Source organism: Lygodium microphyllum, chromosome 20, assembly GCF_053477565.2.
Source record: "Lygodium microphyllum isolate KBCC chromosome 20, Lygodium_microphyllum_v1.1.10, whole genome shotgun sequence".
Classification (NCBI taxonomy): domain Eukaryota; kingdom Viridiplantae; phylum Streptophyta; class Polypodiopsida; order Schizaeales; family Lygodiaceae; genus Lygodium; species Lygodium microphyllum.
In genome coordinates, this window is record NC_141154.1 from 118,066,142 (window position 1) to 118,082,039 (window position 15,898).

General features: G+C 38.3%; 1 non-coding gene across 1 annotated transcript; it reads right to left on the reverse strand.

Moving 5' to 3' along the window:
* Window positions 1-13,959: 13,959 nt before the first annotated feature.
* Window positions 13,960-14,041, reverse strand: TRNAS-GCU (transfer RNA serine (anticodon GCU)). The gene has a single exon. It is a non-coding gene; the product is annotated as a tRNA-Ser (tRNA).
* Window positions 14,042-15,898: the final 1,857 nt, after the last annotated feature.

A 15,898-nucleotide genomic window follows, 5' to 3' on the forward strand; every position in this document is an offset into this window, starting at 1 on the left:
GGATTTCTTGGCCATGTGGGCTATTATAGGCAGTTCATTGCCACTTTACAACAAAGCAACCCCCTTGTCTAAGCTCTTGTTGAGGAAAGATACAGAGTATACAAAAGTGACTAATGAGTTCTAGGCCTTCTCATTATTAAGGCCACCCGAAGTAGATGAAACCAAATCATCATAATCAAGCATTACATCAATCATTGCTAAGGCATTTGCAATGCTCACCTTCAAAGCATACTCATTCATAGACATTTTTCCTTTCTTCAAAGTATTCAACTCTTGCTTGAGTTGAATCTTCTATGCCTTTGTATTTACTAAAAAAATGTTCTCAAAATCGTCCAAGTTGCATGTAAAGTTTTTGCATTTCTTATATGTCCCAGCATAATAATGATCAATGATTGCAAATGGCCAATACATGATATTTTTGTCTTTTGCATTCCATTCTTTCCACGCCTTTAATTCATCTACAGCCATAAGATTACTCAACTTTGGCTTCCACGATGGTATTATTCTCATGGAACTTCCACGATGAATTAAACTTACTGGTATTATTCATCTACAGCCATAATAAGTCCTCTTCCAGTAAGAAGCTTGCCACATGGAACTTCCACGATGGTATTATTCTCATCCAGCTTCTCAATGATGGAATTTCTAGTGTTCTTTGCCATTATCACAAAATTGATACAAAACATCAAGCAAGTCTTCTGCAACCTTTCACAACAAGTGTACAGCAATACACTAGGTAGTCTTTTCCACTGATTACTCAACAGTACATGTAATTTTTAACCTTTTTGTAGATAAACTTGTGTTTGCTTCCTGTTAAACACCTCAAAATTTATAGTTTCAAATTTATAACATGTGCACCCATTTTGGTCGACACAACTGAAATCACAATATATCCTGAAACTACTATTTACAATCTTGCAACTCTAAAGCAGGATCCAAACTAGCCTCTGATGGCAAAAAAAAAAAAAGCGAGTACGTCCCAAAGAGCTTATTTACAAAATATACAGTACTATGCTTGCACACCAAATCTCACAACAATATGAGATTTTCGCTCTGCTACCCTACTTTTGGTACCTCCACATGCACTATCCAATAGAAAGAGTAGAAGAATAGAAAAGGTTCTTACCCATTGCTTACTTGCTTAAATCCTTACTTTTCTCCTTCACTTTATCCTTCAAAACTAGGCTCTCTCAATGGCACCACTTTGATACCATGTCAAGAATCATGTGGTGGGGGGAGTTACTTGAGTTATTGCACCAAACACATATTATACACACAAGAGGAAGCTCACTTAAGAACAAAAAAAGAGAGATGGAGGCCAAAACATTTTTTTGCTGGTTTTTTCTTCTTTTTCCTCACACAATACAATGTACACAAAGTGTAGATAAGATACAACATAGAGGAAAGTGGCCTACTAAGTCAAACAATGTATAATTGATATACTAATCAACTGGTACTATAACAGTGCCAGTTGTAGGTAGATGAAATAAACTAAATATGATAAGTGATAAGTTAGTAGCCATGTGGGCATCATAATGACCATAGACATGCTTAGTGTAGACATGTGGACCCATCTAGCCAAGTGGTCCATCATCAATGTTGTCTGCATATGTTGAACTTGCCATCTTAACAAATTAGCTTTAGTCCAAGCTCCGGTTATAAAACAAGATGTCATTGCAATACTTTTGAAAGTCATAATAAGAAAATTATTTTCAAATATTTTACTTCCCTAACAAATGTACCAAATCCTACACTTGAAGGTATCATTCAAACTTGTTTAGATAAGGGGAAAAGAAACCAAAAAAGAGGCAGCATTGGCTCAACATCTACCTCAACAAACCAACTCTTAGTCCATACTATTACTAGTAAATGTTTCTTTTGTAACAAAAAATGACATATTGTAAGTAATTGTTGGAAAAAGTATCCAACAAGGTGAAGTGCAACAAATGTAAAAAAATAGAGAATATCACTAGTAAATGTCCAAACTCTCTTGAAGTACCAAAGAATTGGAGGCCAACTGTCTTCAAAGCACTTCATGACTGACTTTTCTAGTATTTGTTGCATCATCTTTCCATAACATCCTTGTAGCCTATTTTAGAAAGCCATCCAACTAACTCATTGAGAGGGGGGAAACCATTTACATGCTATGTAATCTAATGCCGCCTTGGCATTGAGGGGAGTGCTAGAAGTATAGCATAGGAACCCTGAGTAAGCAAGGGTGCATGAAGGAAGGTGAGGTGTGAATGGACTGAAGGGCAAGGAAAACGCTAACCCTAGCCCACAGTGAGGTTGTATGAATAGCCTAGAGGTCACTCTCAAGTGTTGAGAGAGTGTATCTTAGTTGTACTTGAACTACTTACTAAGTAAGATTTCTTTCTTGTACTTGAGCTCTCTTCTCCCTCTTGTGCACACAATTTTATGCTCTCATTCTGATATTCCAACAAACTAATTTTCATATGGATAAAGGTTATTGGGACTATATTGAAGCAAAGAATACTAGAAGCTATTGGATTAAAAAGCCACCAAGACTAAGCAAAAAAAGGCATTTAAGGAATGGAACCAAGGTGCTCAGAAAGTTGTATATTGGCTTTCCATCTGTGTTTTAAACAATATGATTGGTCATGTATAGGATGTAGACAAAATCCTTAGAAGCATGGAATAATCTAATCAAGCTATTTGGTACAAATATCAAAGCTAGAAAGTTATAGTTGAATCTAAGTTAAACAATGTCAAGTGGACAATTTGTCTATCAACAACTATGTATTTTAGACTAAGAGCATTGTTGAAGATCTTGGATCTATTAAAGAGTTAGATTGATGATGATGATGATATAATGGCTATATATTTGAATGGTTTAGATGAGGGGTTTTGAATCTCCATCAATACAAGAGATAACATTCCTGATTTTGTAAATCCAATATCTATCTTGATATCAAAAGAGAAGAACTTGAAGCTTGCCGCATTCTTATCACAAAACAAGAATAGTTTAGAATAAGTGCTCTACTCTAACACAAGTATAGATAGAGATCACGGTGGTAGAGGCCGTGGCGATGGCCATTACGGTCAAAATCAGGGACAATCCCATGACTCTTAGGAGTAGTCACATATTGATGGTAGAGGTTAGTCTCAAGGTAGGGGAAGCCATAGAAGACATGGCAAACAAAACACAAGTTATGATAACATAGAATGCTATAATTGTGGTTAGAAAGGTCATATTGCATATAATTGTCTAGAAAAGAGAAGAGGCGGAAATAATAGAAATGGGAGAAGATAGCATCTGTGCATCTATACATCACTAAGATCAAATTCACCTATAGCTAGCATTCATAGGTGTCCCAAGTAGAACTCGGGCCATACAGGGGACCAAGTAGTTCCTAGATGCAAAAAGGGATTTACTAGCCAGAGTCCCCTCTAGCACCCTATCCACCTCCTACTTAATACGATCCCTGCTAGGAGACCTCTAGCCATCGAAGCCGGTCCATGCTTCTGTGGCAGTAAAAACATCTCGTCTTGGTATGGGGATTCAACACCTATCCTTGGGGGAGGTATAGGGCTTTCAATTCTTATCTCTTCCAATTCTTAATTCAATCGGGATCTAATCTAGAAGATCACAGCAAGATTGATGTCTACAAGCAATTATGACTTCAATCAATCATGCAATTTTTAAGTGATGCTTAATTCTAGTAGCAATTGACACTTGAGTTTCACATAATGAAATCTTCTCCTTGGAATTTAACCAGGGGCATCTAGATTTTGGGGTCTCTAACTTCCCAATTCTTGTAACCAAGTTTTTTGGCCTTAAGTCAGCATTTCTTAAGAGACTTATCTTATCTCTATTGAATTTGGATAGAACTTCTTTAGAAAAACCTGTGGTATCGCGATTGGTAAAGGGTTGTTATCTGCGCGTGTGACTCCATTAGTGACTCCTATGCTCATAACTCCAATTGCTACTTCCACGTTGGTAGGGTCATTCGTGATTTTTGCTTTTGAATTCTTTCTCTTTGGGGCCATGACGGGATAGAGGTATGATAGAATAGGATAGAGTTCTTCAATGCCTTCTCTTCTCGGATCAGAGTAGAAGAGGACGAGAGACCTTCAACGTATCCCTTTCCTTGGGTTGAACGGGATGATGTCTCTTCATCTCGTGGAACAATCTCTTCTCCTTCTCAATTAGTGTCTTGTCCTCGTCAAGATTGCACATTGTCGCTCCTCCTTCTCGATCAATGTCTCGTCCCGTCAGAATTGCTATTGTCACTCCTCGTCTCAAGGGAGCCATGAAAGAAGCCTAACGGGTTTGGGCAGTGTTTTTGCGTAGGGTTGGAGAGAGAGAGAGAAAGAGAGGCTCGGCTGATTACAACAAAGCCTCATCGTGTCAATAGCAGTAGAGAGACTTCTACATGGGTTGTTATATGTCTGTTACGTGATGCTCTACCCATGTTTATATAGTAGTGAGAGGGGAGGGGGGGTAAACTACTTTTGGTGTTTTTTATGACATCATCGATGACAAAGATTTTATTTTTTTCTTCCCTCCAACTTGTTTGGATCATAACTTCGTCATATGAACTCCAAATATAGTCTTTTGGATACTTAAAACGATCGGAATGCATCTAATCAACAAGTTTGCATGGGTAGAATCGTAAAAATCCATAAAAAATAGGCAGAATGATGATTTTTGTAAATTGCATTATTTTTATTCATCTTTTGTCTTGGATGACTTATTTCCTTGAAAATAACTCACAATATATATTTGAATCCATCTAAAGTCAGAATCAAGTCATTTAAACATGATACTAGAGATTTCAGACTATTCTAGTAAACCATTCCTACTTCCCGTAAATCCCATAGAGATTCTGCAGTTTTTCCGTGTATGGACGTGCACCACCACGTATAAACTAAGTAATGAGGACATTACATGGCTCAAGCAATGAATGGTGTACAAGAATGGCACCAAGAAGGCATGTAGCAAGTGCTTACTTGTCGAACCCTCGAGTCATGATAAATTGTGACATGTAGGCAATTACAAACTCTATTCTCTAGTATATGGTTGTGACATTGTTTATTGGTATTGTGGGTAAAAATTAGTAGAACTAGAAGAGGGTCTACCCCATGAAAGTAATCTTGTAATGGTATAGTTACTTCCTTATAGAAGGACACTAAAACTTACCAATGAGTTAAAAAATGAAATGAATAATTTTAGAGAAACACATATATCCTAGAAGGAGTTATCTTTGTTAAAGGTGGCCTAAAATAGGACCTAATACAAGGGCATCTAAGAACTAGTATCTTTTAAGTTGAGTAGTTTGAGCTTGTGATTCATAAATACATAGTCGTGCTAGGGAACATAATTAATTATAAGTTACAATTGATAGCTTTCAAGAGTTTTGTTTCAACTTGTGATGAGGCAATAGTTAAGATGAAACAACATGTATGATGTGGTCATTTTCTGGACAAGCACCTTGTGCTTGCATGGATGCATTCTGATCTATTAATCCTTAGACGAACAAGGTGGAAAATCTAGAAAATCTGAAGCAGAAGACAAGGCCAAGGCAAAAGAGGAATGAAGGACAAAGGCACGTCAAGAAAAATTGAGAAACACAAGAAGTGTGAAAAAGTCCTAAATCAAGGAGAGGTGCACAAGAAAAAACGCAAGTCAATACTTTTGTAAAAGAGCGCAAGGCGCACCTTGATTTATTTTAAGAGTGCCGTCGTGCAAATTATAAAGGTAGATGGGCAGTAGGAAGTAAGTTAAGAAGATAGGAGAACAATGGAAAAAAGGGTCTAGGCTATGGCCGGCCATGTAAAAAGGGGATGACCGCCCAAATGGGATTTAGGGCTTTGTATATAAAGTTCAAAAGATGAATGAGAGATCATTCTTTTGGTGTGTGGCAAAGTGGACTCTTCTTCTTCTCTTCTTCTCTTCTTCTCTTCTCTTGCTTGCTTGTGAGTGCTTGAGAGAGGGAGTGTGAGTGAGTATGTGAGGGTGAGGGATCTTGGAGGTGAAGCCCTCCTCCCATCTCCTCTCTTCTTCTCCTCTTCTCTTCTCTCGTCTCGCGCATGGCTATGGAGGATGGAGCTTGGAGGTGGAGGTTTGAGGATGCTTGAGCGTGCATCAAGAATATGGAGCTATCGGAGTGCTTGAGACAGGAAGAAACTCAATCAGGCATCAAGGTAAGATCACTACACTCATAGAGAGGGATGGCGCGTCGGCTATGTGAGAGGTAGCCATTAGTGCTCGCTTGAAACACTTGAACAATAAGCGGTCCATGGGTCTTGGCAGTTGAGCCTGTGCTCGCCTCTACATTATCCAAGATAGAAATTTTGCAATAGAATTAACTTGAAAATAGTTGATTCTATCACTTAGATTTGATGCTTGAAAGAAATAATTGTGCATTGGTATGATTTTTCTTAGTTGTAATTGGTAGAGTAGAGAAGATCTACCGTGGATTTGGAATATGTAAATCAACAAGACTAATGTTAGCATCGTACTCTTCCATTGAGTCTTGCCATATTTGGCTTCATCACTCAAACATAATTGTTACCAGCTACATCGTGAAGACCCATACCTAGGAGAAAGAGGTTCTACATTTAGAGGAAGGTTACCTCATATGGGGGCATGGGGCTAGATGGGGGGATCTAGGTAGGCTAAGGATAAATACATTCTAGTCTTATGATGAGAGAAGAAATCCTCAATGAGCATGGTAAATGGACATCAGATAGACTCTGATTCTATATAAGGTTAAAGGTGGAATCTGAGAAGGGGTTGGAGTATCCAATCCGTCTCAAATTGAGGCTAGCTACACTAAACACATAAAATTTGTTCAAGTAACTACTTGGAAAAGATTGTTTTCAATTGTTATTGTATTTGTGTCTAAAGGACTTGTAAATAATTTTGTGTAACTAGATAATTAAGAAAGCTATTTACAGCATATTGGAACCATAATTGAATAACTACAAATGAAGGTTGTGTTGAGTGGAAAGCAAGAGGATGACATCCTGAACATGCTATCCTACAAATGAGTGAACCTCATTAATTAATTGATTTTCCAAAGAAATATATAGGAAGGACCAAATCATTATGAGTGCCTAGGGTTGAGTCTTAGAACCTAACTAGTGCCATTTTAGGGAACTAGAGTGAGATTACGCCAAGGTAGAGAGATCAATGCTAAGACCTTGTCTCTCACTCTCTTTGAATCAACTATAGTGCTAGTCCACTCTTAGCCTTGATTGATTGCAAAGTGGTCCCTTTTGATAGAGTGCTAGCTTCCTTAGGTCAATCCTGATGGTCGTGTTGTTTGGCTACAAGGTAGACTCAAAAGTCACCTATCTGACTGAGTCTGTGAATCCTGCGAAATCTAGGTAGTGCTACTCATGAAAAATGTTTAAGTAACTACCAAACCTCACCTCCCTATGCTTGTCTAGGATGGGCATATTACAATGCAACTGATGAATAGATGGCTTTTGGTTGTGCCAAGACTCATATAGAGTGAGACTACAATGCTTTTGTAGGGTAGTCTTTTATTCCATATAACAACCTCAACTTGAAAACCATGTGGCAAAGCTTGACTTTTAATCATACATCTTTGCATTTCTATGAGATATATATTATTTATTTAGACTATGCCATTTTTTCAAGTTGTATATCTCAATATGCATTTATGTTTTATCCCATGTTTAGATAATCTTTGATATACACTTCCTCCCATAGACCTTTCACCTTTGATCCAAATGAAGAGCACAAATTTTTAGCTATACATATAAAATATTTGAAGCACAACTACATTTCAAACTTAACTCAAATATACACATGTACATGAATAGATTAATCATTAATTAAAAGCCTCTAAGTATAGGTTATTTCCAAAACTTGATGGTATTTATATCAAACCATGAATCAAAAATAGCTAGCAAATTTGTTATTGTAAATGCCATATCTTTCACACATTCTCCATGATTATTGAGTTCATATAACCCATGATGTAGTGAACATGAAACAACATCTATTTCATCAAAATGAGATAACATGAATAATATGTTTATCATACACAAATTTGATAATATGGTTAATCTAAGCAAGTCCATAAACTAAAAACAAACTCCTTGGGATCTCAAGTAAATACAAAGAATATGAAAGTGTGAAAGTACACTTATTTAGTAATTGTAAACACAATTTAAACTTATCTCATAGGAGAAGAGAAGTTATTAGTGCATGTGATGGTACTATCATCGAGGGCAAACTCAGTACAAGCAAACAAAGTGTGTTACAAAGTGATGTGCTTAATGGCACCATTATCAAAGGACCACACATCCACATCCCCAATAGACATTTGAGAACCACATAACAAAGGTTCACAATCACATTGCATAATAAATGCACATCCTATATCTTGCACAATATGTGCAGATTCTAAATTAGAAGGAGAGTAATATGTGACAACCATACTAGTCTCTTGCTTATTAGTCTCTTTTACGACTAGTTTAATACAAGTAGTAATGACATCATCTATCCTCTTAGAAGACCTACAGAAGTTTTAACTCGTAGTTTTGCTCTCATTCTTATCATGTTTCTTTGTTTCGACAATATTTGAAGATTCTTTGCTTAGTAGTAGAAAATATAACTTTTTCTTTACTTTGTGCCATAAAAGTTGGATTCATAGCACACATAATGGACATATTTTACCAAGGTTACCTTGTTGTAATGAAATAAAAATCAACTCCTTAAAAAAAAATTAATTGGATTTCCTTTGCTCATCAAATGGAGAGTAGTCACAAAACTATGATAATAATAAAAAAAGAATGTGCACAAGTGAAATTTTGGCAAAATCTCATTTGTACCAATTAACTAGTCGAGGTGTTTGCTGGCAAAATCTCATATGTAGTAACTAATTAGTTGAGAGATCTACCCTTTCTCGACATTATAACATTTTTTAAAGTTCTATATGGCAATGTACATTTATTTTTTACCCCACATCTAGCTAGAAGTGCATTAAACTCTTGGACAAACACTTCTCCCGATAGATTTTTCCCCTGATCTAAAATGGAGAGTACCCACTTTGAAACAACCTAGCAAATTTTTAGCTATACATATAAGATGTTTGAAGCACAATGACACTCCAAACTTACCTCAAAGATGCACCCATACATGAATGGATCAATTGTCACTAAACATCTCTAAGCATGAATCATTATAAAAGATGGCCTTTGTATGAAACCACAAATTAAAAACAACCAACAAATTTGCGATTGTATATGCCATATCTTTCACACATTGTTTATGATTATTGAGCTAGTATAGCCCATGATATAGCAAACTAGAAACAACAGTTGTTTCATCAAAATAGGGTATCATTAACACATTTATCATATGCAAAGTTGACAATATTGTTTTGTTTTGTTTTGTGAGTCATGTATGCACAACCAAGTTGTCCAAATGCTATCATAGGGTGAAACCCTTAAGCCTCTAGTTTTGTCAAACTATACTTCTTATTTCCACTCCCTTCGGCTGATAGCTTCAGGGAGACTAGATTACCCTAGTGAGGATAAGCACTAAGCACCTCGTTTAGAGGCCTAGGTAACTTGGGACTTGAGAAAGGATCACCCTAACCCTCACCTAGTAAAACATGCCATCTTGACAAGTTCCTACATAAAAAGTGCCATGCCCATCTTGGACATCACCTCATAGGGGAATTCCATTCCCACATGCTATTGTTAGACCTCTAGACTAGTGTTAGCTTGTTTTGGTGAAGCTATTGTGCGGTGATATTACAAGACCTAAGCTCTCCAACATATGGTTGTTGTGCCTTTGGGGTATCATGTCATCTCCTTTGACAATATAATCTATCTAAGAAGGTGCAAAAACTAACAATGAACTCTTTTGGATCTTGGGTGCATACACCATATATGAAAGTGTGAATGTACTATCAATAGCACTAGTTAATACAAATTTATTGACTTCTTTAATAGGTAAGAGGAACTATCAACACATGTGACGGTACTTTCCTTAGGGGCAATCTCAATATAGGTGAACAAATTGTGTTATAAAGTAATGTGCTTAGTGGCACTGCTATGAAAGTACCACACACTAGCATCCACAATAGACATTCATGAACCACATAACAAAATTCTGTAATCACATTGCACACTAAATTTCTGCTCTATATCTTTCACAATATGTGTAGGTTTGGAATTAGATGCTGAGGAATTTATAGCAACCATACTAGCCTCTTTCTTCTTAGTCTCTTTCATAGCCAATTTAATACAATCCTTAATGGCATGATCTCTCATCTTACAAGACCTACATAGGCATTTACTCTTAGTTCTACACTCATCCTTATAAGCTTTCTTTGCTAAACAATATTTGCATATTTTTTTCTTATTGGTAGGAAGGATGGCTTTTTCTTTACCTTTCTGACTAGCCATAAAAGCTTATCAGTAACACACACAATGGACATACTTTTCAAGATTGAATTATTACAACAAAATAGAAACCAACTCCTCAAATAAAAAAGTAATTGGATTTCCTTTCATCATCAAATGGAGAGTAGACACAAAATTTTAATGAGAATTAAAAAATACCATTAAAAACAATATGCACAAACGAATTGTTTGGAAAAATCTCATCTGTAGCAATTAACCTTAAGATCCTTGATCTTTGTTGGAAAATTGTCTATATGTTAACCTTCATCCCTATGTCCACTCTCTAATTGCTTATGTAGATAAGCAACATGGGCCTATGTAAGTATATGAGAAATGTATCCCAGACATCTTTAGCTATCTTGCATGCAAGAATATGTGACATTGTGGTACTTTTGATAGATAAGATAATAGACACAAGCCTTCACATCTCTCATAACCTAGCTAATCTGAAATAGTAGATAGTGGTCTTTTAGTATCAACTATAGGGTATGAGCAGGTCAACATGACAAAAAAAAACCTTATTTTGGGATATTGCTAATTAGCACATGTATTTAGCACATGAAGACAAAATGAAAAGTACATTTCTTACAAACTAAATTTCAATTTTATTGTACTTGGACTTTTTAAATCTCCTTGATGTGTGTGTGTGTGTGTGTGTGTGTGGCCAACACACACACACACACACACACATTGTCAAGGAGAGGACTGGGGAGAGAGAAAGAGGAGAGAGAAGATTACAGAAGAGAGAGAAAAAGAGAAGCAAAAGAGAGAGAAAGACAAAAAAGGAAGGAAGGAAGCCATGAAAGCTGGAGAGAGGGAGAGATTCAGATGAAGGAGACTTGTTATTATAATCTGATGGGCCAAAATGTCAAGTCCCTTACATCTTATATACTCACCAGTGTAGCAGGTATTTTCCTCCATTATTTTATTCTCATATTCCCCCCCGTATTGCCCATCTCTTACACATACATGCATACATGTTCCACAAAAGAATACCCAAACATAGTGCATACATGCGCATGTGCACACACACACATTCACACATATATATACATATACACACATGTTTTAGAAAATATTGTATTTTCCTTTATCCTTTCAGTCCCTTACATGCCATTATGCTATGGAACCCCACAACTTATAGGGAATGTTCTTTCATACCAAAAAATCTGTCTTTCATATGAAAAAAAAAGATTTTCACAAAAGACTCTAGCCAATGATTTCTTTAATCCAATACGATTCTCACTTTGTCTTAAACATGAATGAGAGAGAGAAGAGAAAGCAAGCAAATAAAACTCCACCACCCTTTCCATGAAGCACCAAGCACCTATGTGACATAAGATGTCATACAACTAACTTCCTTGTTATGTGCTTACTACTCCTCGTCTCATACATTGCTTGGTTGCATTGCATTTGTACTATATTTAGTTATTGTTGATTTTCTTTTTAATCCCTTTGAGTTGTCTCGTAGCATAGAAAGTTTGGCCATGGTTCAGCTCCATACGTGTCATCACATACACATAATGAACCACATTTCTAGTTGATTTTCCACACCCAAAACATTGCAGCAAGATGGGCTTGTATTGCAAGCCAAAAATTGCAGTGGCAAAATCACGTCAACACTCTCTATGCTACAAGCCTATCACATGATCGCAACGATTCCCAAGTCTCATTCACAAGTAGTGTTTCTCTTGTTTCACAATCATCGATGGCAAAGTCACAATCACAATACTAGTTTGGCTACTTGTCATACTAGAATTACAAAGATGACTAAGGTTCTCTAATCACAGCTGCAATTTTCCAATCGTGATTGCACTTGCACTTAATCCTTAAACCAAAGGTTAAATGGCAAACCATCATCTACGGTTGCAACCATAGGAAGTAGAACCATCCTTTACCACAACACCTTGATCACAATCCTATCTTAGTACCACTATAATTCTAAGAGTAATCTGTAGTATTGTGAGTATAATCTAATAGTTGCTTCATTTTGTTGATGGCTATATGTAAACCCTTACTTGCACATGCATTCGAAGGCCTAATTTAAGAATCCGTTATGTGTAAATTTATAATGAATGAAATATAGAGTTTCCTTAATCAAGGTATGAATATCCCCAATAAATGATACCCTTCCGTATATGGGTAGCATAGAATCTGGCTGACACAATCCCCTTGCACAAGATCATATGCCTTGTCGAAGTTTGCCTTTACCTTCCGTACATCTCTTGTTCTATCGAAATACATATTCAAGAGCGAGGGCAAGTTTAAGAATAGTGTTGCCATGGGGAGTGTGTGCGTGTGTTTACGATCGCAAATGTCTTGTTCTCCCTAAGTACATGTTCAAGAGCAAGGGCAAGGTTAGGAATAGAGTCATCTCTTCTCTCCGTGAGGCGTTTGAAAGACAAGATTAAGAACGGTGTCATCTATTGATTGCACCCCCATCAACGCTAATCCCAAGCTGGCAAGTGGGTTGGCTAATAAAGAGATTGTTCGGTGGATGGGATGAAGACAAGGCAAACATTGCTCCAATCCAAGAGATCAGTGACAGTCACGAGCTCGAGGAGCATGAGAGCCAATGGTTTAGAGGAGATCTTAGAACTTTGGATGTCGTCTTCTAAGATTGGGCCAATCAAAGGATGGAAATATCTAGGGAGCATGAGACTTTCAAGAGGAGAAGATGGAGATCCTCCAAAAGGATTGCAGGCAATACACAAGTGTGAGGATTTGGAAGAGGAGAGTGGTGAGAACACGGAAGGCTACCCCAAGTAAGCAATTGAATTGGATGCTATGGAAAGTCGTGGCCAAGAAGTCACTGACTAAAGATAGAGTAGGGAGAATGATCCAAGTTAACGCAAACCGTGGGTTCTGCGCCACACACAAGGAGACAGTAAAACACATGTTCTAGTCTTGCAAAGAAGCTATGGTGGTATGGAAGAAGCTCAAGGTCTAGTTCAAAGCTGCAGGCTTGATTGGTATGGTCAGAATGAGGACAATGCTTTTTAGGGACCAAGAAAGAGGAGTCTTGGAAGCTGTGGAATGCAGTTTGTGCCTTGGCAAACACATCTGGAGCGATAGAAAGAGAGTGTTGATGAGCAAGGAGAAGAAAACTCGAGCTGTCAAAGTTTCTCAAGGCCTAGAGGAGGATAGCCTAGATATATTAGAATTTTGAGAAAGCAAATACGTATGTTCAAAGTGGCACATAGGTTGGTAGCCAGATTGTTAGAAGTTTTGAGGCCTAGAGCCTGTGCCCTTGGTTGAGGGGTTGTAAATAAACTCTATATTTGTTAGATTATTTCCTCATTATAATGACCTCATTACCCGAAGATGAAAATATGGTAGTATTGAGTTCTTTTCTCTTCCCAAGGAAAGGCATTGCAACCTCTCTTTGCTAGGACTAGGGTTCACATTCTATGGAAGCATTCTTGGCAGGCCAGCTGAAACCTCTCTACTCTCATAGACTCCAAAGATCAAACGCCAGAGTCGTCGGGACTGCAAATCCATTGGATGTGGACGAACCGAAGATTGGATAAAAGGGAACTCGGGACGCGTCGCCTGAGAGATTCGAACTCTCGCGGGCAGAGCCCATGTACTTAGCAGGCACACGCCTTAACCACTCGGCCAAAGCGACCCCGATGAATAAGATTCATGGAAATATAATATTCATATTTAATATTGACAAAGCGACCGCCAACCCCCAATATTGAAAGGTTGGTGCAACACAGCATGGGGGTGTCAAACTTAGATGCGTGCGTATGCGCTTGTCGTGAGAAGAGAGTCACCGTTCAGCAACGGTGACTGGCCGCTCTTCCACGCCACGTAGGTCTGCAAAAAATCTGGCTGTGGCTGTCGCCAGCTTACATGAAGAGTCTTTGGCGGGAGGAATATAATCGTGCTGTTGGCATCTCGTGTTTGCTGGAAATAACAAACAGAAGCTAACGTGCTCTCGAGTGCTCGGTTGCGAAGGAGGTCACCACAAAGCCCTTCCCGTTTTTGCGGCTGGGGCGGAGGGAGAGAGCGTGCGTGCTCGCCTCAGCCTTCGGCAAAGGAGCCTGAAGAGAGAGAATTCATGTGGTAAGTGGCACAAAGCCTTAAACAAAGGACCTTAGAGAGAGAGAGAGAGAGAGAGAGAGAGAGAGAGAGAGAGAGAGAATGTAAGGGTCCTTAAGTTGGTAGCGGTTCTTCTCCAACGACTTAGAGGTAAATGCATGTGTAACATGGCATGCTTAAGGCTCATGTACTACATGATAAGGTCCAACATATTGAGAAATCAAGCTCGCATTAGACTAGGGGACTGCACAATCGATGTATTAGCACCACTGGCGGCATAGCACACACAGCGCAACCTTAGTCATCACAACTAGCTAGGTTATATCTCCTTTTTGTGATCAGATCGGATGTGCCTACATCATCAATGATGCCGTTCGGACTGAATAGGTCTATATTAAGACCCTGCAAAAGTCGATGAGCTATGCACCCTAGTTTGTAGCGGATTTCTGTGTGTGTACTTTTGTCATCTAGCACAACAGGAGAGCTTGCTAGAGCCTATATAAACAAGGCATTGCATTCATGATAATGTGTTTCATTTGAGCACCTTTCAGCACCCATTAACCTCTCTCTCTCTCTCTCTCTCTCTCTCTCTCTCTCTCTCTCTCATGGTATCAAATCCGATTTTCCACTCTAATCCCTCAACTCAACCATCTCTCAACTAGCTTGCATCAAGATTCTAACACATCCTCCATAGCCAAGCTTCAAAGGACATGGCCCATCTTCTCCAACTTACAATTCCCATTCGGCATTGCTGTACTCTATGCTTCATATGTAGCAAGCTCTTATTTCCTAGTGTTAGACCTAGCTAGCTCCTTGAGCCACTTGCATCTCTTTTTCCCTGACTCCATTCACCACCCTAGCTTCAAGAAAGGATCTCTTGCTCATAGCAAGATGGAAAAGGTACTTCGATCAACAAAGGTTCCTTCTACACCAACTACCATTGCAATTGGTTCTTGTGATTACATCACATACATGTGCATCAACTCTTACCTTCGAACACACTCGTAGGTTCACATATCTGTCTCCTTGTAATCTTCTTAGTGATCTTTCGTCTCAACAACGACATATTGCAATATTAACTCCATCATGAAGATCACACTTGCTAGTATAGCAACCTTCAACAAGAAGAGAATCACATGAGCTATCTTCGACTTGTATGTTAGCCTTTGTAAGCATGGTCACTCACATATGCACTACGAGCTACATACTGATTGGATCCTCAAGTGTAGAACATATATGAAATGCTACGGTTTGCCTAGTATCACACCTACGAAAAAGAAAGCCTACTTGCTCCCACCATCATATACATACCTATGGCCTAGACTCTGTTTGCTTCCAAATGCTTGTTCGACGCTATCATAGCATGTAGCCATGCTCATCAAAGGCGCAACTATCTTGGTGTGGCAAGGCACCGCACTGCAATAACATCGGCAAAGTG